Source organism: Molothrus aeneus, chromosome 1 (assembly GCF_037042795.1).
Source record: "Molothrus aeneus isolate 106 chromosome 1, BPBGC_Maene_1.0, whole genome shotgun sequence".
In the NCBI taxonomy this organism is placed as follows: domain Eukaryota; kingdom Metazoa; phylum Chordata; class Aves; order Passeriformes; family Icteridae; genus Molothrus; species Molothrus aeneus.
In genome coordinates this window covers 124,951,676-124,978,389 of record NC_089646.1, presented here as the reverse complement: position 1 = coordinate 124,978,389, position 26,714 = coordinate 124,951,676, and positions in this window count along the sequence as shown.

The following is a 26,714-nucleotide window of genomic DNA, read 5'->3' as shown; positions in this document are numbered from 1 at the left end:
ATCTAAATGGTAGTATTGGCACTAAATTTTTGCATAGAAATATGATTAACTTCTTTAGGCAAAGTTGCATTCTTCATTAGGAGACTTAAAATTAGCTAGGACTTTAATTCCCAGTGCTGACATTTGTTAAGATTCCATTTCATGCTGCAAAGACTATTAAAATCTTCCTAGATTGTTTTTAGAAGAGCTAGACCTTTTTTTATTTAGTTTGTGGTTGTACCAATGACTTGATGAACACATAAATCACTCAACCAAAAAACTGGTTTGTACCTGCAGTTGGACAAATTTATATGAATATTTGCTGGAATTCCGAAACACTAAGCACAAGAGTAAGATTTTTACTGAATTACTAAAATATTGGAAAGAAGGGTAAGGTCTCCTCTGTGTCTTCTCTCCACTGTAAAAACCCCAGCCCCTTCAGCCTCTCCTCATAGGAATTATTCCCTAGACCTTTCACCATCTCTGTTGCCCTTCTCTGGACATGCTCCAGCCCCCCAGTGTCATTCCAGACTTGAAGGGGCACAAAATGGAACAGAACTTAAGGTATGGCCTCACCAGTGCCCAGTACAGAGGGACAATGCCTGCCCTGGTCCTGCTGGCCACACTCTCCTTGACATGAACCAGGATGCCACTGGGCTTCTTGGCCACATGGGCACAGTGCTGGCTTGAAGTTCTTTACCAGTCTAGGCCAACTGTTTTTCTCCTGAGCTCAATTATGAATGTAAATTTTTAGAGGCTTAAGATATTTTGTTTTATTAACACATTTAACCCCCACCTCAGGACTAAGCAGGAGGATATTGGATATTCAGTATCTGAGCATCTTTGATGACCTATTCTTCCACACATCCTCTAGATCCAACCTAGTTCTGTCTAGCCAGAACTGTTTTCACCATGATTGCTACATTTAAGTCCTTATGATGTGATATGGAGAAGAGTATTATTTTCTCATTTTCTCTGCACAGAGATGATGACTGGGAAGGATTTTGAAGGGTACATGACTGTAGTGGGATAAAATATAAGAAAATAAAGATAGTGTAGAAAGTAATCTTACCCCTGAGGAGTTGCAGCTGGGTCAATTATCAAAGATTAGGAGCAGGCCTGACTTTAACAGGCCACAGCTGTAACCAGCGAGAAGAAGAGTGCTATAAAAGAGTGGGTTGGCTGGTTGAGAAGGGTACTGGAGTCATCTGGCTACTTTGTGAGAAGAAAGCGTCAGTGCTCTGAGGAGCTGCTCATGAGAAACACCACGAAGGTACAAAGCTTTTCTGATAAGGAGACAACAGTATGGAACCCCAGCAATCAGATGGCAACATGTAAGAAGGATTTTTGTCCCTTTAGAACTAATTTATTTCTTCACTGAAAACTCATGCATTTTAAAATTCCTGTGTTTCACTCTTCTCTAGGGTAAATTCTAAAATTCTAAAGTTACTAAACTAACTGATCCTGCAGTGACAATAACTGCCTACATATTTTTTTGCCTTGTGAATTCCATGTTTAAAAAGTCAAAATTATTAAACTGGCCTGAAACTGAACAAGTGTTTTCCTGCTGGTAAATCTATGCTATCTATCTATCATTTACGTAGTATTATACAATGTACAATATATTCCTAAGTGTATATTCAGCCAGTGACTAGGATATAATAATTGAAAATAGGTTTAAGTCATCTCCCATGTAACGATTCTATGCTATGAAAAATGTAATAACACTGTTAAAAGTAAATTTGCTGTAAAAACAAAAGGTCTGCAATTCAATGGATATGAAGTTAGGAGAAAATAGGATTTTTCTTTAAAAATATCATCATTTTAACACAGAATATTTTCATATCAATGGAAAAATATGTCCAACTATCTGTTCTGTTCCTCTTACCTTGTGCTTCTGGATGCTTGTGCAGACACAAGAGAGGCAGAACAGTATAAAAATGAAAATGTAGTTTATAAAAAAATGTTAATTATGTGAGTTAATGATTTAAAATTAGGGATGCAAACATCACTGTTTATCACAGAATGTCCCTAACAGCCTTTGCCCTTCCCAATTACTGGAGTTACAATTATTGTCCGGAATATGACAAAAAAACCTAAGGAAATTGTTCAGAATCACCATCAGAACCTTAATTTATCACTGTTATTTATTGGGGTTTTGTTGTAAATGGAAAGAGACTATCAGAGTTGTCATTTACATCATGTTCACTTTTAACACTTTACTAACATTAGTTATATAATCAACATTACATTTCATTTTCATGACTAGTCCAAGAGCAACGTAGAAGGTTCTTTTCATGAATCCTGTTCCTATAAGTAGTTTAAAATCCACATTTCCAAACTTAAAAGCAAAATAGCCTTGGGATACCTCTCAATATTTATTTTTGACTAGAATCCCACAGGTTTCAAAGGTCTATACAGACAACTTCCCAGCCACAATTGTGATCATCCTGAAAGAGGCAAAATAAATTTGGTTTTATTTTCTGATCCTTAATTCTATCCTCATTTTGATACAAATGAAACTACAAGAGATGCTACTGAAATAGCCTTGAGAAGTTTCACTGCTTTTGCTTTCCTTTAATATACTTTAGTGGCCATCTCACAAATATTCATAACTGGATTAGCTCAGGATACTCATTTTAGCAAACCTTTAGAGACAGGGGGCCTGCATTTTTTCTAAACTTAGAAAAAATGAACGCTGAAACAGTTCTAAGTCAAGACATCTACTTTGCTGTTGCAGAGACATGATCCTATTGTTACTCTAAAATGTTCCAGAATCTTCCTCTGGCCCTATCTAAATTATCCCTTCCTCCAAAACCAAAGTCAAAGAAGATGCTGACCTGAAGATTAGCTCAGTTGGTCAGAGCATGATTTTAATAATGCCAAGGTCAGAGGTTCAATCCTCTGTCATGGGCCAATCACTTAATAGTTGGATTCCATGAACCTTCTGGGTCACTCTAACTCAGACTTCTCAGTGATTTTGGTGTTGTCAGTTGTGCCTAGTACATCCTTATCTGCAGCATTTCATAGCTATGGAATGAACCTACTGCTACTCACAAAGCTACGTGTTCCTAGAAAACACTTGTGCAGCCTTTGAAGGCTCTCACATATACTGGTTAAAATTTTAATTATCTTCTTTAAATGGGAGTTAATTCCAGACATTGGTGATGCTCTGAGGACATATTATGTGGTTTACTCATGATCTTACGCAAAAATTCTCACTCTTACTCACTCCTGAAAATTTTTTCCCATGTTGGGCTGTTTGTGTTTATTTCTAGCTGGTTATAACTAATATCCCATAAGAAATGTGCTTCTTTGGGTCATTGATGAATTCTTCTTGACTGTACTTAGGTAACCTATATTATGTTATTGATAAAAATCTATTTCTTTTCAATCATCTACAAGATTTCAATCTTTCTTAATGTGAATGACTTCAATTTCCCTGATTATTAAACTATGAGGCTACTTACAAGACCATATGATAATAAATCCATTGATCTTCCTTATTTTATTCATGTAGTATCATAGGTATTTCTTAGTTATCTTGCTAAATTGTAATTATTCATGTCTTTTCCCACCTAGCAGATAAACAAGAATTTCCATTCAATTTGGGTCTTGTCCGTGTGTGTATATATATATATATATATATATATACACTTGCAAAATTAGATTAATTAAAGTGAAACAAAAACAAAAAAATACAGTAAAGTTCTCACTCTGGATCACCACATCATAACTTAGTCAAGCTTTCACATTTGTCAGGAATTCAGCATGAGTTTCTCAACTAAAAAAGCACATATTTGATTTCTGTCAAACTTCAATGAGAAGTAGGTTACAGTGTTAGGAAATCAGTGAAAATTGGTAGTAAATCGGTAAAATTTTTCCTTTCCTATTTACATTAAAATTTCAACTCCTAGCTTCACAAGGTCCATGAGAGAAGAGTTTTGTTAAAGACAGACTGGTCACTTTTCTGGTACTACTGCATCATAAGCACCAGTTTAAACACATGTTCTGTAGACTAAATTTTCAGGTAACAAGAGCTGCCATAGTGTAAGTGATGATTTGTTGTTGATATTTTATGTCACTGTCTCAGCTGTTTCATACTTTAAACTGACAGTGGATATTTCACCTGAAATGATGGTAGGAAATGAAGAATGAGCTGACTTGGCAGACATATACAGCCCAAGCTGAAGTCTGGTTTTCCTTTCAGCATGTTCAAAATTCCAGAAATATTGAATTAAAAAATACCTTCATGTCTTAACTTTTGATCATCCACATTGCCAGAAACAGAGTAGATGTCCAAGGTGCTTTAAATGTCAATGATAATTATTATTGATTATTAAAATAATTAATGATTTATTGTTTCAGCTTTAGTCTCTCTTTTTCCAAAAGAAGAACATTTCAGCCACAGGTGTATGTGGAGGAGTCTGTCACAAAATTATGTGCTTTATATCTTTAAATATGTGCAGGCACTTAGGTTTCCATCAATAAAGACAGACCATGGAGCACATTATTGAATGTCTTCAGACTGTCCTGCTGTAAAGGACAACTTCTCTTGTAACCTCCTCACACCTATTTCTAGCTGTCCCACTGAAGTTTGCTGTGTGATCTGGGCAGCTATGAATACAAAAAATATGCCTTTATATATTTAAATTCCTTTGCATTTACTTTGTCAAACATGTTCTCTCTTTAAAGTGCAAGCAGTTCTGAGAAGAAACTAGGATGAAGACTCCTTCTCCAAGAGAGCTGGGAAACAATCCCTTTTTCTGCTCACACCCTCTGAATGTCAGGGATGCAAGTATTCAGTTTCACAGTGAGAAAGTTTAAAGTTCAGTCTCCACTACATCTCGCTGTAAAGGGCACATTTCTCAGGAAGACTGTCAGAAGTCTTGTATCCTTCATCTATTTGAAAAATTTTGGTTATGATTTTATTCAAAAAGAAAGATGGATCACAACTACTGAGAGAAGTGCTTATCGGGTCTGACCTGTCATATCCAAAGACGTGATTTAGAGATATCTGAGTTCCATCCATGGCAGAGAAACAGTTTGTCACAGGTACTATTTACCAATGATTCGATTTTTGCCATCAATTGTATAGGAAGTGTAGAGGTATAAGATGAAAGGTTTAGACCATAGATAAAGAAACCATTCACAACTATTTCTGATATGAAATAGTAATCATATTTGTTACTTCTTTGGACGTGATTAATAATTATTTGTAATTTTGAAGTATTGGTAGTAATGTGGAAACTGCCAACCCTAAAAAAAGCACTCACATACAAGTGAGTTCTTGAGTTACTTTTGTTCCTTAATATTTTTCTAATAAACAATCACAACTCTGCAAAAGTTACTAGAGGGATATTAATATTTTATAGTGAATAGAATGGTACATTTTGATGTAGTTTCCATAACAACCAGAGCATAAATTAATCTTAAATAATTTGCACTTGTGGTCTACATTATGGATGTCTAACTTTACATCAAAGAATAGATACAAGAGAAGCACATTCATATTTTATAATTTACCCATTAAATTAACTGCATAGTCATAAAACAGTGTTATTTCTGTTAAAGGGCAGATCTGAGAAATAAAGAACTATCTGTTTACTTAAGCAGGCATCTAAGTTTCTTTCAGGAAATTTAAGTATCTAAAAATCTGCTCTCAGGTACTCTCAGACTGCCACCATGTTGTCAAAGCAGAGAAAAATTGACATATAGAAACTTAAAGTTGCAACTTTGGTTTAATCTAGTGCTTTGGAATTTATGTTTTATAAATCTTAGTCTTTTTTCTTCTGCATATTTTTGAACAACTTTTTTTAAAACTGTCTCATTGTATTGGTTTTATTAGATACTGGAACACATCTTATTTTTTGTAAAGAAAAGTGTTCTGTCTCAACTTCAGGTGAAATCAATTATTTGCAGTGATCTATTCACTATCTGGTTGTCTTTTAGTAAAGTATCTCATTTTTTCTACTGTTGAAATAAATACTGTTTCTAGTTTTGGCTTGGGTTTTTTCTACCAAGTGCAGTATCTCTTAAATCTATTTTTTAATCTTCTAAGTCTATTTTTTAATGCACTATATTCTTCTTATTTCATTATTTTTCTAACAATTGCATTGGTCTTTGAACCTTAATGCCTTTCATGGTCCAAGTCTCTCCCTCTAGGCTATGCTCAAATTTTCTTCAAAAAACAAATTAACATGAGGAAATGTTTTGCAAGGTGCCTTCATCATGATTATGATTGCAAAGAAGATACTTCTACACTTCTACCTACAGTCATAACACCTCTGCTCACACTGCTTATATATATACACATTCAGGAATAGGATATACCATGAGATCAGTTGGGGAAATATTTTTAACTGGATGCTAGTTCAATTTGACTTTACTGTCCAGGTTTGAACAGGTACATGGCATTACTGAAGACTTTTATAACTCAAAATCATCACTCCACATTTTTAGCCTGATTTAAACTAAGACCTTACAGCTGTGCATAGTTGTCACTATGCTTGAGCTGATATAGTTTTAATTTTTACTCAGTACCTGGGGTTTTTACATATATGGAAATCCTAGAAATATGTTATGGCTGTTCCATACCACATTCAAGCATCTGAATCTGAAGAGACTTCTGAAAGTAGCAAATGTGTCTGAAATTCTTTGTTGTGAGGGTGACAAGGCACTCAGGTTGCCCAGAGAAGTTGAGGATGCCTCATCCCTAGAAATGCTGAAGACCAGGTTGAATGGGGCTCTGAGCCACATGGTCCAGAGGAAGGTGTCTGTGCCCATGGCAGGGGGTTTCGGAATTAAATGATCTTTAAAGGTCTCTTCCAAAAAAAACCAATTCTGTGATTGCATGAAATGCCTGTTCCTGCCTTGTTTTTTCACCTTATTGGAATGTTATGTTTGTTTTCAGATTGAGAAACAAAGCTGTCTTTGTTTGTAAAAAAATATACTTTTGTGTCCAGAGTGAGCAATATTCCTGTAACAAGAATTATTTTCATGATAATAACATCTGTAATCAACTGGAAAGAAGAAAAATAATCCTTCAGCTATAGGGTGGGGAACTTGAGAGCAGGTAATGGTGATTGAGCACTTGCTGTGTTGAATGTCTTGTTCTTGACTCTGATGTCAATCACATTTAAACCGTGATTATTTTATATATCAAATGAACCTAATCTCAAAACTGTCATTTAGAATTGTTCAACTCATGGCACTGAGTGAAATAATGGAATTTTGGAATAGACCATTAAATTGAATAAATACCAAAACACTACAGGAGCACGTGAGTTGTATGTCAGGATGTATATAATTTGCTTTCCAGTTTTAACTATAACAAGCAATTCCAATTTAGAGGCATGTGAAAACCAAAGGCAAAAAATTTTGATTGTGGTCTGTGGGCATGTAGTCTCAGCCAATGTAGACCTGGTTAATATGAATGTTGTCTACTCAAACATCATTTTAGAGAAATTTATTTACTAAAGGGGGAAATTGTATAACACTCTTGGGAAGTTTTATGAGGATTCGTACTACATCAGTGTGCTTGCTTTTCAAACTGCAAAAGAATGAGGGATAGATCAACACCACCTGAACTTGTGTTTCTGACTCACATGAGTAAGGGTTTGTCTGCTTGGACATCCATCAAAAGTTTATTTATTTATTATTTTCCATATGAATTAAGCCTCTATTTATCTAAGCAGGGAAAATTTTAAAAAATATTTAAAATTACAGTATTTTTATGTTTACCTTTGGGGTTTTTTAATTCCCATGGCCTATAAATGTAATATAATATGTCAAGGACATAAAATAGAGTGAACATGTTTGGCAGATAATAAGTAAGAAGAAATAACTGATTCTGAATATCTGACTTTCTAAAAACTGGTCATTAATGCCTGTCTCACACCTAGATCTCATCTATGGCTCCTATATCACAGGTTCAGGAGAATGACCATAGGGGGAAAAAAAATCTACATGTTTAAGAGTTTTCAGAATAATAAAGCACAGCATGTACAACTCCTTCTGATGTTTAATTGTTGATTTTTTCCTATAGGATGTCTTTGTAAATCTTACAGACTCCAGATGAGATGAGACTAAATTCAAGTTCTACCCTCTTATCTACCTTCTTTTATTCACCCGAATCTGATTGATATACATAGAAGCAGCATTTGTGCATGTGTGTAAATAACTGTGTAAACTCAAAAGAATAAGCATAATTTTCACATTGCAGATTTCACTGTATACTCCCAGCAACATCCTTTAATGAATTCTGCTGAAATTAAAGAAAGGTTGACATCTACAGTCATTACAGCTAATAGGAAAACAGTAGAGAGGTTCATTGATTCACATCTTTGAGGGGCACAGACTCAGTGCAAATACTGCTGCTGCACAGTGTTTCTAGGGGAATGCTTTTAGAAGTGCTTTTGGTAGAACTTAATATTCACTCTGAGCTGTCATATTCACTAAAGCTACAGAAAGTTTGACCTTTAATTGTGACCGTGGTCACAGGGGTTTTCAGGTGAAGGAAGAGAAGAGAATGTTGACTCTATGATCAGAAGGCTTGATTTATTATTTTGATGTATATATATTACATTATAACTATACTAAAAAGGAATAGGACGACAGGTTTTCTCAGAAGCTAACTAGCTCAGAATAGAAAAGAATGATAGCAAAGGCAGCTCTCTCGGACTCTGTCTGAGGTAGCTCGGTCTTTGATTGGCTATTAATTATAAACGTCTAAGATGGGCTGATCACAGATAGACCTGTTGCATTCCACAGCAGCAGATAACCATTGTTTACACTCTGTCTCTGAGGCTTCTTAGCTTCTCAGAAGGAAAAATCTTAAAGAAAGGATTTTTAGTGAAAAGATGTCTGCGACATTTAATTGAGAAAAAGGAGCATCACAAAACATCACTTTATTGCACGGATTATGTACAATTCACAGTACTGCATATTACAGCTTCAATTCTTTGATGATTACAAAGCTTGTTTTTTCACTCACCCGCCTCCTGTTGTAGTATTTTCTATTTTTACATACTAATATGCTACTATTATATTTACAAAGGAAAGAGATATAGATTCACTTAGCAAAATTGTGAATTTAAAAGAAGATTTAAAATATGTCTGCATATGGAGGAGAATTTTTCAAGTATTCACTTTTAGCCCTGTTACCAGAGTACTTCCAATAACTGGCCTGTTTTAGATAGATCATCCAATCTGGTGGGTTTCATAATCTCTTAAATTTTGATAAAGATATCTACCAGCCCCTGTCCTCTTTTTATGTTCATTTTCAGCTATAATTCATGGATCTCAGCACTCAGAAATCTTCTATTCCATTTATAACTGTGTTCTTTTTTAGTTATGACATGTATCTTTATTTCTAGATAACATCAGAAAAACCTGGAAGAGACAAGTAGGGCAAGGGACAGTTTGTTAACAGGATCTGAAGTTAGAATTTGGTTCTTTTCTAAATGGTATTCTCTATTTGTTTTCTGTGACTGACCTTAGGGTAGTTTTGATCAGATGCTTTCAGAGTCACTGAAGGCTACTTGAATGTATGCCTAGCATAGTAACAGACAAAAATGCTGTGTTGATAAATGAGGGACATTATTTTAATTAGGTATGCAATTGTTTTTTCCGCTTTAATTTATAGTATGGTTGGGTTTACATTTTTTTTTCAATTTTGGGGGCAGAAGGGAAGAAAGACAGGTTTTACCTGCTTTATGAGGTAAAGAAGTCACATACTTTAACTTTTTTACTGTCATATAAATTTAATTGGCTTTTAAAGATATCTCTTTGTATATGGCCTAAGTCACTCTATCGCTCAAATCTAATTTTTATTTTCAACTGTCTTCTTATAGATGACAAGCCAATATGATTAAGCCTTCTGTGAAAAATTTATTCTTTTCAGACATACCAAGGACACAAGTAAACAACAGAACAGCTTTCAGTCATGTAAAGTTCTCTTTAGAGCTCCTCTGAGAGCTGAACTGGTTCCACTGCACCCACTAGAGAAATCCAAGAAAAATTTCCTGCATGTGTCAAATAGCCTGTGCTCAATTCAGTATTTAAAATATGTGATTTTATAAGCAAAATCTGCTATTGAAATTATTTTAGTGTTATTTTCTTTTTTATGGAGTTTATTGTATTACACACATGATGCTGTCTGGGCCCTGAGCTTTCTGCTGGGGTGCTGCAGGAGGGGCTACAGTGAGGAGAGCAGTGAGTTAGGAGCTGCCAGTGGGGTGCAGGGCTGGAAGGACACCATTCCACCATGTCCAACAAGAAAAGCAGAGCAGGAGCAATGAGGGTGATGGTGGTCAGGGTCAGCTGCAGACCACGAATAGCCTGGTGGGTCCATAGATTTGAATCATGCTCGATGCCAAGTCAGAATCTCAGCCCACAAAGAAACTTTAGGATAAGTCAGATAAGACACTTCACAATAGTGTTCAAGGTCCAGTCCTTCATTTTGATAATTTCCTGGAATTTGCCACCCAAGCCTGTTTCTTCCTTACAGAGTTTTTATTTTAGAAAATATTTCATGATGTGTTTTTGTTCTTTATTTAGTACTACCATTCTGAGGAATCAACATCTAAAATACAATAAGGTTCTAGGACATTCACAGTCAAAGAAGAAAGAAGTTAGGTTTTCTTCCTTACAAATATGGCCTCACACCAGGTGACAGTCATACTTAGCTGGCAGAAGTTCTCTCCATCTGTCTTCTGTCTAATGAATATTTAATCACCTTTCTGTGAACCACTGAATCTTTAATTTAATTTTAGTATACACATTTCACCCGTGACGGCTGAAAGTTTAATACAAGAACAGTCATCCTAACAAGAACTTCAGCTCATGAATCCTGCTTTCTGTCTCTTGTGTCTTCAAGGTGAGTGTTTTCACCTCAAGGCAACCCCAAGATAGGAACATTTTGTGGGCTGCTGTATGGTACAAGTTTGAATTTCTTCAGGAAGTCAAAAGAATTAAAACCATATAAATCAATTCCTGAGTGAGTGTTCCAGCTAGGCTATTACATGAAATGGAGTTGCTATCGCCACTTCTGGAGATGTTTTAAAAGAATGTTCTGTCCACAACTGCCCTTTGGGAAAAGCCTTATTCTGCCCTGTGCTCTGAGTGTTTTAAGACTGTCTCTTAACCAAAGATCTCTGAGATCCTGAGAGGTTTTTTGGTAGACATAAACCACGTCTTTGTTATTAGATGTACAACAAATGCATTCCTTCATGATACAGTGCATCTCAGAGAAGCATAAAGCAGAGTAAAGGATTTTTGGGGACAAGGAAATAGTATAACCCAAGGACATGAATATCTGAAGGGATGGTTTGTCTCTTTACATCTTTGATTTTTCTCTCAGGCTTGCTGATAATTTGTGTGTCTGTTACTTTTCTCTTCCCTGCCATAGCACTCTCAAGTAAGGATATCACATATAATAACCATGGTCTAGTCTATGTATTATCTCCTAAACATTTAATAATAGATAATATTCAATTCAACATGGTGCCTGTAACACAGAGTAAGAGCTACTGTATTTGATTTTCAAGGGCAATAAAGAAGTTTTAAACAGCTTGATCCAATCCTATTATACATGTAGTAAGTCCTCAGATATTTTCTGCATTTTCTTCAAAAGCTGTAAATTTTCTTCAAAAGTAGTTTTTTCAACTGCTGCACCATATCCAGTAGATTTATGTTTAAGATTTTTCTTGAAGGGGATAAGGAATTGATTAGCTGATGACCTGTGAATTGTTCTTTGGTCAACATTACAAAGAAACAATAAATTTTTTTTCTTTCAGGCCACTTAATATTTCTTCCGGTTCACCTCTTTCTCTTGGATGGTGTTGTCAGGTGGGAATTCAGATCACAGCTCTCTTACTATCCATATCTGCCCTTAGGACAATGATGAATCATTTCTTCCACAGCCTTTATCAGTTTTGACCCTGAAGGAAACAATATAATTTCTAATTTTGGATTGGTTATCTTGATTTGAAAATATTTCTCATTGAAAATATGTTCATTAAATCAAGCTGCATTTCAATTCAACACAGCAAAAATTTTCCAGAGTCTTTATTCTAGTTTTAAAAGCAACAAAATGCATATACAAAATACTTATACAAACCTAGTGTCCCTTGTCTCCTGGTATATTTTGGTATATGAATTTCTTCTGCTTCTTTTTTTCACTTTGACTATTACAACAATTTATGATCTCATTTCAGTTTATCTCCTCATCTGCCCTTAAAGAAAGTTTTTCAATACAATACTTTCAGTTATTGGTATATTTATTCTCCTTCCCTGTAATACTTCATTTTGAAAAGGCAATGTACTGCTGTTTTCCCCTTAATATTCTGTAGAAAATAAACCTGTGATATAAAAAACCCCAATATATATGTGTATATATATGTATATATATATTTCAATAACCTTAAGTTATTGAAATTTGTGTGTATTGGATTTTTAGGAATACTTGTATTTCAAAATGCTGAAAAAAGTCTCAAGTTCTTTTTGTTACTAATGAAATGTTCATTTTTATTAACTTGTACTTAATCTTTTGTTCAATAACAGGCATTGAATGTGTTGAACATAAGAGTTAGACTTTATTTTGCAAATCCAGAAATAGTCTGGATTTTTATCTACATGGTCTAGGAATTCATCTTGTTTCAACATTCTGTATTTTCTTTGTTACTCTAAAAAATATGAAAGATGTGGGTGTTATTGACTTGTTGTAAATCATAAAACATATGTGAGGAATCTTTAATGACAATGTAAGCATGAAGAAAACCTATATATTGTACCACAACAACTATTTGGAGTTGATTGGGCAGAAATATTCCCTTCTATTGTTAAGAGATGTAGGAATAGAGTTTGAATTTTTACAAAAACTGGTTTGTATATCAGTTAGGATACTGAAGTGATGAAAGCTAGCAAAGAAGTGACTTTGATACTCTTCAAATTAGAAACACTTGAAAGATTATGAAGATGGTGATGATGATGATGATTATTATTATCATCATTATCATTACAATTATCATAATCATTATTTATTAATGATTTGTAGTGCATATTTAATCTCTGTAACATCTTTATTTAAATATGATTAAAAATGTGTCTGCAAAGTATAATTAAGGAAATATTCTAAATACAGAGGTAGAACTAAGGGCTAAAGTTCAAAGAATTAATTAAAAAACTGAGAATACTCTCTATGCAAGTACAAAAGTCTGTTCTTTAGGAGTAGATTAAGATTATAAATCAAACACTCAAAAGTTAAGAAATGTCAAATCTGCATTTATGTGTGCTGCATACAAACTACAATCAAGTTATCCCATATTTCTTTTAACTAAAAGATATTGAGACCACTTGGTCACAGAATATTCATCATGCATCCCCATTCTTTAATGATTTTGAGAACTCCTTTCTTTGCCCTCAGAGTTACTGCAACATCTTTCTCAAATTTAATTGAACAAAATACCGTAATATTGTGCATCTAGTTGTTCTTGTATTTAAGAATATCTTGTTTAAATGGTTCTTTCAACCTTATACTTAAACTGCAGTTTAGACTAATAATGCCTAGAGAGGCCACCTGGAACAGGGGCTAGACAGAGTTAAAGGAATAATGTAGGTATTTATTAAAGGAATAATGTAGGTATTTATTAAAAGGCCTTCAAAGGATACACCTTGGGCAGTACAAGAGCCTGGCTGTGACTCCACCCAAGACGGATGACCAGTCACAAGTTTTCACATTTTTATAAGTTTTGTTCCATTTACATATTTGGGTTAATTGTCCAGTTACAGCTTCAGGTTATAAAGTCCTGTCCTCCCAGTCTGCTCTCCTCAATTCACTGTTGTTTGTACTCTTTGAGCGTGAAGCGGCAACGGTGTCCTTGGTTCTAAGGCTGGAAAAGGTTTGTTTCGTCTGACTAAACTGTGAAGAGAGCTTGCTAACACTTTATACAAAGTTCAGAGTTACATACTAACGCAGTATAGAATCTGGAAAATATGAAAGCTAAGAATTAAGGCATCACTAGCATGTCACAAATTAGACCTGCTGCCAAAAAAGTTCTTCCGAGACACATTACCATAAATGTTTGTGCAGCTATGTTATGATATTTTTAGCAAAACAATTGTAGTAAAATCAAATCAGTTATTCTAGAGTCCACAATTCACGTAAAGGTTATTTTTCCCAGAAAATCTACTGTACAGTTCTGTAGATCCTTGCTTAGGAAGAAGGATGGAGATAATGATAGAAGGGAGGGCTGAAACATTTCCTTGAAAACAGCATCAGCTTGTGTTGACTTAAGATGATTTTATTTTTTGAGATGTCTGCATTAATATACTAGCTGGCTTCTGAGAGAAGGGGTAGATTCTTTTCCTTTTCTTCCTGAGTTGTGCTGCTTGGCTGATCATCTGGTGGGCTTTTTAGGTCACTAAATCAGAAAAATATTCTAAGGGAGGCAGATTGCTTTTGTGCTGCCTCAGTGTCTGACCTTGGTGAGCAGACAGACACAGTCCAGGAAGAGCAAAGGAAGAGGCAGGGATGTGCAAATGGGAGTGGGGGCTCCTGACACCTCTTCTAGCAGCCTGGGCATTTGTGTAAGTGCAGCCTTTGCAGGAAAACTTATCCTTGCTGCCATGCTGCCACACTAGCAGATGTGACTATTCTTCATAACCCAGCCCTTAGAGGGTTTTCCAAAGTCATAGTTTCTCAAACCAAAACCTGCTTATCCCAGAAGATGTCATAACCCTTCTTATGAGGCAGCAATGCACTGAAGTTGGAACAGAGGACTCTGAAATGCTGAAAATATATCTGCATGGACATGACTTTAAGTCAACAAAGACATCCTTCATGTAAGGAAAAGAAAAATGTATCATTTTCCCACTTAGAGATAACTGGCAGTGTCAGTGGGACCTGTCATCTCAGTGATTGACTTCCTAATATAATGAATAATGGTTTTATGGCACTATTAGCTGCCTGAGAAAAATTACCAATAACATAGACCCAAGAACTGATCCCTGAGTAACAGTAGTGAAAATATAAGTGAGCATTTCCCATCCAAAAGGAAGGTTGGAAAACACTTACTGGACAATTTCCAACAGAGAAGTCTTCCAGGAGAAGCTGTAAAAACTAAGTGATTTCCCCATAAAAACAGCCATTTTAAAATGGGTCTGCTTAAATCTTACTGGTGTTTTAGCTCCCTCCTCCTCTGTACAGGTTTTCAACTCAGAGGCAATCAGCCTAGCAAACCATCTAAATATGTGTAATTGATGGCTTTTATATTAAGAAGACATTTTGATTGTGATACATTCTCATAAAGCATTTCAAACTCCTGAAATCCACCATAAGAGCTTATTTTCTCTTCTAAGCTTCAATTTTGAGATTTTCCAGTTGGTTAATTAATATGTGCTATGTCTGTTTAAATCAAAATGGAAAACTATAATAATAATCAGAACAACTGTATTTTTCTTTTTAGGAAAATGCCTACAGATACCAATGTATTGTTTTCTTATCCAACACTTGTTTTGATTTTTGGTCTTTTGCTATTTTTTTCATGACACACAGTTTTGAACTAATACTCTTCTTGACAAAAATAGAATATTGTTGTTGGAAAAATCTTTCTTCAAGATTGGACAGGTGTTATTAACACTAAAGGACATGTATTTCTTACTCTAATATACAGAAACCTAACTGGGGATAAATGCTTGCACATGAGTAGAGAATATGAGGTCTATATTTTCTCAGACTACCTGTTGGTGTCACATTAATATGATACAAATAATGTTTATTAAACCTTGTTAATCAAGGGAAACACCATCTGTCTTCTTAGATACAGCTTTCTGTGAAAGGATATGCAATCAATAATTTGTGGAGATTTTGTCATGGATTACCTAAATAAGGAATGCTTTGTTTCCTTCTTACAATTTATAATGAGAACAAAGCACTCAAACTATTGAAAAAATACATTTATGCATCTGAATATACTACTTTACTAATTTCTAGGGAGTAAAAGTGTGAATAAATGCAAAAATTTAAGTTCAAGGTGTTTACTGACGGCATAATAACACTGACATTGAATGAATTTTGCAGGACAGACAAAGGAAATAAATTGCTGAAAATGCAATTAGAAATGTGACACAGTGTTTAGAATAAGAACAAGAAAAAAATCACTGTGATGGTGATCATAGTGATTTTGTTTGTGACACCTTTAAAATGGATTATAGCATACTTGCAATTATGCAATATTTATGAGATTAATTTACTTTCCTAAGACCCAGTGCCTTTGACTTGACATGCTACAAACTACATCCCATCCATGCACAGCTGATGTAGGGCTTCATTGCACAGTAGGCATGTGTCTCTAATACACATTTCATTGATCGGATACTAAAAGAGAATTAGTCAATTTAAAGACACATTGTCAACCTGTCACTTTTCAATTTAAATCTTCCCATATTGGCACAAATATCAATTCAGTATACAATTTAACTTAAGAAGCATTGCATTTCTCTAGTCATGATTTCACTTTTCCTTCTTCCCTTACTAGAACTGACAAGTATAATTTTTCTGCAGAAGAAATGAAATCATGCATTGAATTCGGTATTGATCTACTATCAGTACAGGCAAGAAGATTTCAAAAATTGTTTCCATTAAAATTCTGCTTCTGTTTCAAAAGCTCTACAAGTTTTAGACTCCTCAATTTATAAATCTGAAAATTGTGCATATGTGTACATGTTTCAGCTGGGGAAATCCATAAGGAAGTGGGAAAATTGTAATTCTGAACAAATAGCAGCTCTCTGTAATGTAGAAATATCTGTTGTTTTCATTAATAAATAATGTTTTATGGAATGTACCAAAATAAAGACCATCACAAAGGTTTAACTGGGGAAAAAACAAAGCAGCAGACTAAGTATGTTTCACCATTTAGTGAACTGTTCTGAGTAAAGTTATTTAGAATTTTCTTGGGGAAATTTATTTTCCTCAGAACTAGATATTTTTTGTGATTTTTTTTCATTTCCTTCAAGTTTTCATCAGGATTTTCCTTCTGGTACATAACTGACTAGTAGTAACAGGTATAGAAGTTCCTACTGTACAAAAGGATTGGCCTGGAATTTGCTTTTATCATTCCAGTGAAAAATTAGATAATGCTGAAATCTTAGAAACTGCTATGGAGTTATACCTGTAGAGATTTAATTTTTAAAAATTACCCCTAGATATTTCTAAATAATAGATTTCACTATAAAATTGATAACAGAAGGGATATTATATATGTGCTATTCAGAGCAGTTAGAGGAGGAAAGTTAGATTCCATTCATAGTGCTCTTAACTCCCTTTTACTTAAAAATGAGAAAAGAGATGGTCCAGAGGGTCTCAGAAATAGTAATTCCAGGACAGAGTGATGACAGTGGATTGAGGAAGTGAGTGAACTCAGTTTAGACTGAAAGATGACCTTTGTCCATAGATAAAATCACACTGTGAACTAGGAATGATTTTATCACCGTTTCTGATTATATTTAAGACTCTTTAAGGAGAGAAATCAGATTGAGCTAATATGAACCTGAAATGTCCTGGTCCAAGCACCCCAAATACTCACAATTTAAACTGGCTTACAGAAGTCAAGACAGCATAGTCTGATATTTTTTTTTCCCAGTGCTTTGAACAGTGAAAGTAATTATTTGCAGTAGGTTTGGAATGGAATAAAAAAATTACCAGGATTTTAGGAACCATTAATCTGAAGTAATAAAGGCAAAGAATTAGTTTTAGTGCATAACAGAAAAAAATTTATTCCAATTTTTTCATTTTTTATATGGTCAATTAGACAAATCTTCCACTCTGGAACCTTGAAGGAAGATAAATTGCAATGATGATAATAAATTATGAAAAATTATTTTGACTGTCTGTAGTTCCAACCAGCCTTGGGCAAGACACTTAGTCTTTCAGAATTTGTAAATGCAGACGTGTGAGGCAAACAAGTAATGTCACACAGAGCTAATATTTCTTAAGCTGTCTGCAAGGCAATGTTACATGCAATGAATATGGGTTTTTTCAGTGCATACTTAAAAATAGAACTACATGTTCTTATCTCCCATTGATTTAATATTAATGCAAAAGAGTAATAATAACATAATGAAATATGTAAAGGTATATGTATATGTATAGTTGTATTACAGTTCTTGCATTGAAAAAAAAAATCCACTGAAAGAGCTTGCTGGTGATGACAGCTTGTTGTATGACAAGAAACTTAATATGACCTCAAAATGTGCACTTTTAGCCCATAAAACCAAATCAAACTTAGTTTAAAAGCAGTATGTCCAGCAGTTTGAGAGAGGTGACTCTGTCCCTCTATTTTGCTCTCATGAGATTCCCCCCTTGAATTCTGTGTCCAGCTCTGGGGACCCCAGCACAGGTCTGTTGGAGCTAAACCAGAGGAAAGCCACAAAAGTAGTCAGACAGCTGGACAACCTCACCTCTGAAGACAGGCTGAGACAGCTGGGGTTGTTCAGCCTCGAGAAGAGAAAGCTCTAGGGACCTAAAGCAGGTTTTTTACAAGTATATGCAAGGGAGGGATGGTTATAAACTGAGATGGTAGATTTAGATATTATTAAGAAATTCTTTAGGGTGAGAGTGGTGGGACAGTGGAACAAATTGCCCAGAGAGGCCGTGGATGCCCCATCCCTGGAAGTGTCCAGGAGGAAGTCAGGTTGTATAATGAATAGCTTAGTCTAGTGGATGGTGTCCCTGTAATGGGAGGGTGGTTTGAACTGGATTATTTTTAAGGTCCCTTTCAACACAAACCATTCTATGCTTCTATGAAAAATGAAAAATATATCTATTTAGCCAATGGTTCAAATCCCAAGAGATAATCTTGGAACCTTAATGATAGGGACAGGCTTTTTGCTTGATCGTACTGACAGGTTAAATAGCCTCCTCTGGGTTCAGAGAGTTTCAGGTTGCTGAATGCTCTTCCAGTTACTTATAAGTGAATATTTGCTGCTATAAATGGGAGGCTTTTTTCTTGGATTGTAAGAGGATTTATAGCAAGGTAATAAATTACTGCGTTTGACACTTAGAAATATATATTGAATAATCAGTGGGTGGAAGTAGGATTATACAGAAGATGGCTAATATGTTTTAACTGTAGTATAATATCCAAAACACAATAAAAATGCTCTTTCCTCTACTGACTTTTTCTGCCATCTGGTAGAAAGCAGAGCAGTGTGGCAACATCTAGCTCTCCCTTCTGACTTTGCACTTAAGAACCATTCAACTAGGATGATAATGATAGCATAGGTACAGAAGAGGAAAATGGGGGAAAATCATAAAGCAAAGTAGCAAATGTCAGACTGACAAGACTTTTATGTATCACAAAGCCCACAGAGGCAAAGTGTCTTGTCTTACTAAATCCGTCTCTTTCACTACAACATATATCTTTAAAGAGCATTGACTGCTGCTGCACTCTGGACTAGTGAAGGAACTCAACTGTAACTGCACCATGTCACTGAAATTGCTCATTGCAAATGAAAATGACTTTTGGTCAGAAAGAGTGATAGGTGTGCTATCGAACAATCTAATAAAATCTATTCCTTTCTTTCACCAGCCAAGGTTTTCTGGGAAGTAGCTTCATAGAAAGCAAGCACAGCCCTTTCTCTCATATTCAACTAAGAAATAAATTATGGCAACTCATTATGCAAAGCATGCCCCATCAGGAAAAAAAGATCATAATAAAAATAAGAAATTATTTTTTAAAAATTATTTGATTTTCAAAACCACAATTCAACAGAATGGTGTTTAGTTGAAGTAGCAGTATAGTGTCCTATTCCATGCACTGCACTTGGACTCTGACATGTCCTATAGCACCAGCTTCATTTCAGATTTTCAAAACTCTCAGCTACAAAAGTAACCAAGAATGATATTAAATGACATCAGATATATGGGTTTTTATTTGAAAACAACCTACACATTTATCTAAAGTATAGCCATATGTTCAGGGAAATATCTCGCTACATTGCTTCATCACTAATGTTCTTAATCTGATTTTCTTCCAAATGTGAGCATGAGATATATCAATAAATAAATTAATCCTGGGCCAAGTATTGATCCTTGGGGGACCTCCGGCTAGACCCTGTGCTACTGATTACAACCTCTGAGATCTGTCATTCAGCCATTTCTCAATGCACCTCCCTGACCTCTCATTCAGTCCACATTTCCTAAGTTTGCCTGCAAGGATGCTCTGAGAGACCATATCAGAAGTCCTGCTGAAGTCAAGGTAGACAATATCCACTGATCTTACCTCATCCATCCTGGTAGTTGTTTTGTTGTGGAAAACAATCAAGACAGTCTAGCACAATTTGCCCTTAGTAAATCCATGATGACTACTACTGATCACCTTCTTGGCATCCATGTGGAGAGAGACAGCCTCCAAAATGAGGTGCCCCATCATATTTCCAGTGACTGAGGTGAGTCTGACTGTCCTGTAGCTCCCTGGGTCTTCTTGCACTTTTTGAAGACTGGGGAGACATTTGCTTTCTTCCAGATCTCAGACAACTCTCCCAGTCTCCCTAAACCTTTGAAAGATGATTGTAGGTGGCCTGGCTGTGGTGCCAGCCAGCTATCTCAGCACTCATGGATGCATCCCCTCGGGTCAGGTTTACCTATGTATTCTCTAAGCCAGTACTCTGACCAAGGAAAGTTTTCTTCCAACGTTCCTTTGCCCTAATCTCTTGGGCTAGAGATTCCTGAGGAACTGGTCTTGCCAATAAAGGCCAATGCAAAGAAGGTGTTTGGTAACTCTGCCTTCTCTGCATTTGCTGTTACCTGGGTTCCCCCTCCACTTAGTTACAGGCCCATGTGACCCTGGTCACAGGAGTTTTCAGGTGAGGGAAGACATAAAAATGTTGATTCCATGTTCAGAAGGCTTGATTTATTATTTTATGATATACATTACACTAAAACTATACTAAAAAGAATAGAAGGAAAGGTTTCATCTCAGAAGGCTAGCTAAGCTAAGAATAGAATAGAAAAGAATGATAACAAAGGCAGCTGGCTCGGACAGAGAGAGAGAGCCAGCTCTGCCGTGACTGGTCACTAAATCCAAACATCCACACAGGACCAATCACGGATCCACCTGTTGCATTCCACAGCAGCAGATAACCAGGGTTTCCATTTTGTTCCTGGAGCCTCTCAGCTTCTCAGGAAGAAAAAAATCCTAAGAAAGGATTTTCATAAAAAGATGTCTGCAACAGGCCCACATTGCTGTTTTTTATTTGCATTTCAAAAGCTTCTTCTTTTTTTTTTTTTTTACAGCTCTTATTCCTGACTATTTACCGTCAGAAGTGGACAACTCAAGTAATACCTACTTCTACCAGTAGGAAAATGCTGTCTTTCAAACTTACATTGCAAGAAGCTCTTATGAGTGAGTGTCCAAGAATACTTAAAAAGTCACTGGCAAGGGTATGAATAAAATCCAGATTTAATAGTAAGCAAGAGCACGACAAAGTTCATTGGCAAGATTCATTCTACTCCTTACAGGACTGTCAAGGCACACCAGGCAAAACCAAGCAACAAAACCAAACAAAATCCATGCAATCAAAACAGTGATGAATTGATAACTATCTAGGATTGGGTGGGGGTGAGAGTGTGTGTCTGTGTGTCAGTGTGTGTGTTTAGATGCATGTGACAAAAGACAGTGAGGGCAAGGATAAATAGGATAACTAGGAACACAGCCTAAAAGCTCAACAACACTTAAAACAGTATTTTAACCTAACTTATACATTAAACCTAATAATTTAACACAAGGACAACACTTCATTTATACCTAACTTATATAGTAAACTTGATTTATAACATAACTTGTCAATTTATCAGAGGAATAACACTTAGAAGCATTTAAGCTAATTTACACCTTTGAAATTATGCTTAGCAACTTAAAAAAATAACAACACTTAGCAGCATTTAAGGTTAAGTTTTAAGTCACAAATTTACTTAAAGGCCTAACTCGCTTCAATATCCAAGATACTGGAACATCTAAGAAAGCAGCATTTCTCCCAGATTTGCTATAGCATATGCACATGTGCATGCACAGAGACATAGTCAGTGCAAGCAAGGTACCTGGGAAAAGTTCCCCTCAGAAGTAAGTGAAATACTCACTTTAGATGCTTTTGCATCCCCCAGCAGGTGAAGGGTTGAGCCTTGAGGAGTGAGGCTGACTCATCACTGCTCAGCAACCCTCCAAGTACAACGAACATGTGAGTTGGCAAGCTCAGAGAGGCATCCTCCTCAGAGGGAGGTTGCTGGTCACAGCCCCTTGCAGTCCAGGAGAGCTCAAAGGGTCTCATTTTGGACCACTGTTTATAGGGTCACAAGAGAGTGGGCTTTAGTCATAACAATGTTTCATCCTGGCCACAGTTTGGATCAGCACTTTCTTTGAAAGTGTGACAACAGGAATGTCATGCCATTAAGGCAAGAAAAACTTTTTCCAAGGCTGTTCATGAGGAAAACAGGAGCTCCTTAGCAGTCTCTGAGAGCAGACAGTGTTTCTGGTAAGCTCAAGAAGAGCTAAGCCCAGGTGGTCTTTTCAATGCTAAGGCCCAACCAGCATTTCTCAGATCACACTGGGGCCTGGGAAAGGAGGTGAGAGGGGAAAATGCACCACCACAGATGCTCAGTTACTACCCATCAATACCAGGAAATTTCCTCTAGCTACAGTGTCCTCTTCTGAAGAAATAAAAAGAAAGCAACCTGCTATGTGGTCCAATTATCCAGAAAATTATTGTATGCCTTTCATTGCTAGTGGTTTCAGTAAAAAAATTAAATAACTCAGGGGGCATTTTGACAATTGCTGTAGTCAAGTACAGCTATTTTGTCAGACAGCCTTTACAGTCGCTGGAAGAATTGTAGGATTTGTGGGGATTTTTGAGAGGGAAGGTGATTCTTGGAACCTTAATTCAGGTACTTGGAGGAAAACATCTCTTTTCCTCTCTATTTACCACAGAAGAGCCTGAAGGCATTAGCATTTATAGCTCAAAAGTGCTTCACAAAAATTCTATCACTTCATATTGCTAATCAACTCTGACACTAATTTTTTCATGTTTATTTATTTTTTTATGCAAATGGAAAAAAATAACCCAACTATAAGCATGTCTTTCAACTAAGTTCTCAAACACCTGCATATCTTCACTAGAACTTACAAAGAAAAACAGGAATGTAGGTTAAAGCTGAGGTTTTTACTGAACTGCATCTTGTTTGAAATTGAATATGTAAGAATATATATTGGCATGTTCTCATTGTATGTACTGGAAAAAGAGCTGTAAACTAGACTAGATATAAGGGAAGGAGTACAGTATTTGAGATATAGGATGAAGATTATATATAAACTAGATTTAGAAGTGATATGGCCCAAGCTAAAAAAATACTTTGTATGCACTTCTGAATTTTCATATCTTCTCTCTTTATCAAACCCAAGCAGCTCAGACTCAGGGTTCAGGTTTAAGAGAAAAAAATCCATCTCCACCCCCACCCCACCAGCTCCACAGACTCACACACTTCCCATCCCAGATTTTTATATTTAGGGAAAGTTTCCCTAAACTTTAGAATCCCTCCTGAGTTCAGAGACAAAATGAAACGGATTTGTGTCTTCTTCAGTTCTGAGATGCTCAAGAGAGGAAATGGCCAGTCTAGAAAATCAAGGAACAAATTCACATGAATGTTAGTGACTCCATTGACTTCCATGAATTCAATCAACTTATTGTAGACATGTATTTAGTACAAAAGCCTTAATAGAAACAGTAACATATAATACATACAAAATAAAAGAAAGCATACAGCTTAATTTCCTGGTGATATTATTTAGTTTTAATTATGGAGAGGAGTTTATAACTCTTTACTGTGCGGCACATTTAACAGCTACTTTGTAGCTGCATTTCATTAGAAAACCTTCATGGTCTACTATTGTTTCCTTTTAAGTGTATGGAGATGGATCACCAGGTATCTTATATTTGCTATTTATTTTATTTCATTGTGCCAGGAGCTACTGGCGTTCCTCCACAGCCATTCCTTCATGCTTTGCTCTGCAGTTATTGCTGCTTTAATTTCCTACCTCACCTTCTGGCTAGTAAGAGCAGTCTAAAAGTATTGATTGGCACAGCAAATCATTGATTGGCACATGGAACTATTTCCATGTCGCAGAAGTAAATCTTTGCTGAAGGTGGTGTGGGTCTGGAAGACTTTGTCATCATCCTGAAAACACAGTGTAAATATAATTGCTCTGCCTGGGTGTACACAGGCACTCTTGCTGGGCACCTTCCCTCAGAGGCTTTCTGCACACAACCAACTTACCAAGTTGCAGGTGAATGTGGATATCTCTGAAATGTACAGCCACCTGGGACAACAAAATAGTATATTGCAAATTTTGCTATCCATTTGTGCCTTCCTTTTGCCTTAGGCACAACTGTGGTATAATGAATATTGAATTAAAAAAAAAAGTTCACTAAATATTTGGTGTTAAATAGACACAGTAAAAATAATAAAGTTGATTATTTATATAATTTTAAAATTCTATGTTATCAGTAATTAGTAATAAAGTTCATTATTAAAGCTCATGAACTTTATTAGCTATAAAGTTTATTATTTTTAGTGGCTATTTGCACTATCAGTTTTTATTTATATATTGGTCAATTTCTTCTGCCAAAACCAGACCATATTTTCTCTCCTTGCAATTTTGACAGAACAGTAGTCAACAGCAACAAAATGTCATTCAAATAATCTGTAAGTGATTAAGATTTTCTTTTGCAAATTTCTAGAAGTTCTAATATCAACTCCTAGGTTCTTCTTCCTACCATTATTTTCAAAATCTTATGCATATGTTTTGTAAGAATAATGGATCTCTCAATTTCATAAGGTGACATAAGGAGCTGTTTGCTCACTTAATGTATATCTTGATCAGTAAAACTCACTGGAAAGTCTGTTTATTCTACTGCTCTCATCATTTCATTTTCAAGAGAAAAATCTTAATCTCAAGATAAAGCAGCTCCTTGCAAACTCATATATGGAGTAATATCCTATTTATTATAAATGGATATTCTTAACCACACAAAAAAATTTGCTTGTGGTGACATTTCTTTGATTTGTGATTATTTTTCATACTACAAGCCTTTAGGGTTTTTATTTTTATTTTTTTCCAGAGCTGGAAACTGAATTAAAATATTTTGAAATTAAGAGATAAAGCTCTGCTGTGATGGAATTATTGTGGAAACTACACTTAATGTAAAACAGACAATAACAGTTCTGCATCTGACCCTGGATGTACCAGACATTCAGAAATAAAAAGTTGAATTTAGAAGAAATCCAAACACATTGAACTACACAAATATGTAGTTACTCATCAAACAGTTTGAGTGAAGATCTGAAACATGTACCAAAGATAATGCTATTATCCCAATTATGACATTTCTGCATTTACAGGTCCACATGAGGAAAGAAATATTTTGAATTGCACATTTAATTTGCCTTTCTGCATATATTCCATTTTATAACTGTGTTCAAGTTCATATTTGCATATTCCTACATCCATTACCTTATATTAAAAATATCTGATGTTTTTTTCAGATTAAATTTAGCTTCCCCATAGTTTCAATAATAGATAGGGGATAATTGCAAAGTTCATATTGCTTCAATTACTGCATGCATTTATTTATGTACCTAACATATGCTCAGCTTTATTTATAAAGTGACTTAAGGGATATCATAGTTTGGTTTTCTATTATAATTATTAAACAATGAACCATCTTTTACCCCTCAAATAATAAGTAACTTCAATGATGTTTACTTAGCCCATATAATTAGTTTCCTTTTGTTCAGAAGAAGGCCAGTGACTTTTTAATCTTAATATTATTAGGATATGTTTCTTCTGAAACTTATTACCATCAGAATATTTTCGAACAGAGAAAATATTGCTAAATTCCAGAAAATCTTTCCTAGAAATTGACTGGGTCAGAATCACAGAATGGATAAGGTTGTCACCCTCTTGTCACCCTCATTTCAGATACTGGTAGACATTGATCAGTTTATCTCTCAGCCTCCTCTTGAGACTGAACAGTCCCAACTCTCTCAGCCTTTCCTCTTTGGAGAGATGCTTCAGTCTCCTCATCGCACTCAAAGTTCTTTGCTAGACCTGCTCAAGGAACCCCATGGCTCTCTTGTACTGAGGAGCCCAGAACTGGACACACCACTCCTGATGTGGCTTCACTAGGGCTGAGTAGAGGGGCAACATCACCTCCCTCAACCACTGGCAAAACAAATAGCATAGAAAACTCCAAACAATGGTCACCACTGGCAAAACAAATAGCATAGAAAACTCCATCAGAAATTGCTCCATTCTGACAGAGGTCTCCACAGAGCTAGCTTTTAATTATCATAAGCTAATGATCATATGTATTTTTAGGTTATTAGTAAATAATTCCTTTGAATTAGTAATTAATTAACAAGTTTAAAAGACTGTTTGGACATGGAGTAAAGGACAGAGACTTCCTATAGGAGTGTGGTTGATGCTCTAATTCCAACAGATGCAAGACACTGCCTTGTGGAAGGGCAGCAGAGAAAAATCATGCAATGGATACTTACATCGGAAGTACTTCATATTTGAAAAAGCTCTCCCAATAAACCATGTGTTATCCATCACATTTTAAGAATAGCATGCTTATCTAACCTTTAGCATACTGAATTGAACCAACAAACTGTTTATACCACT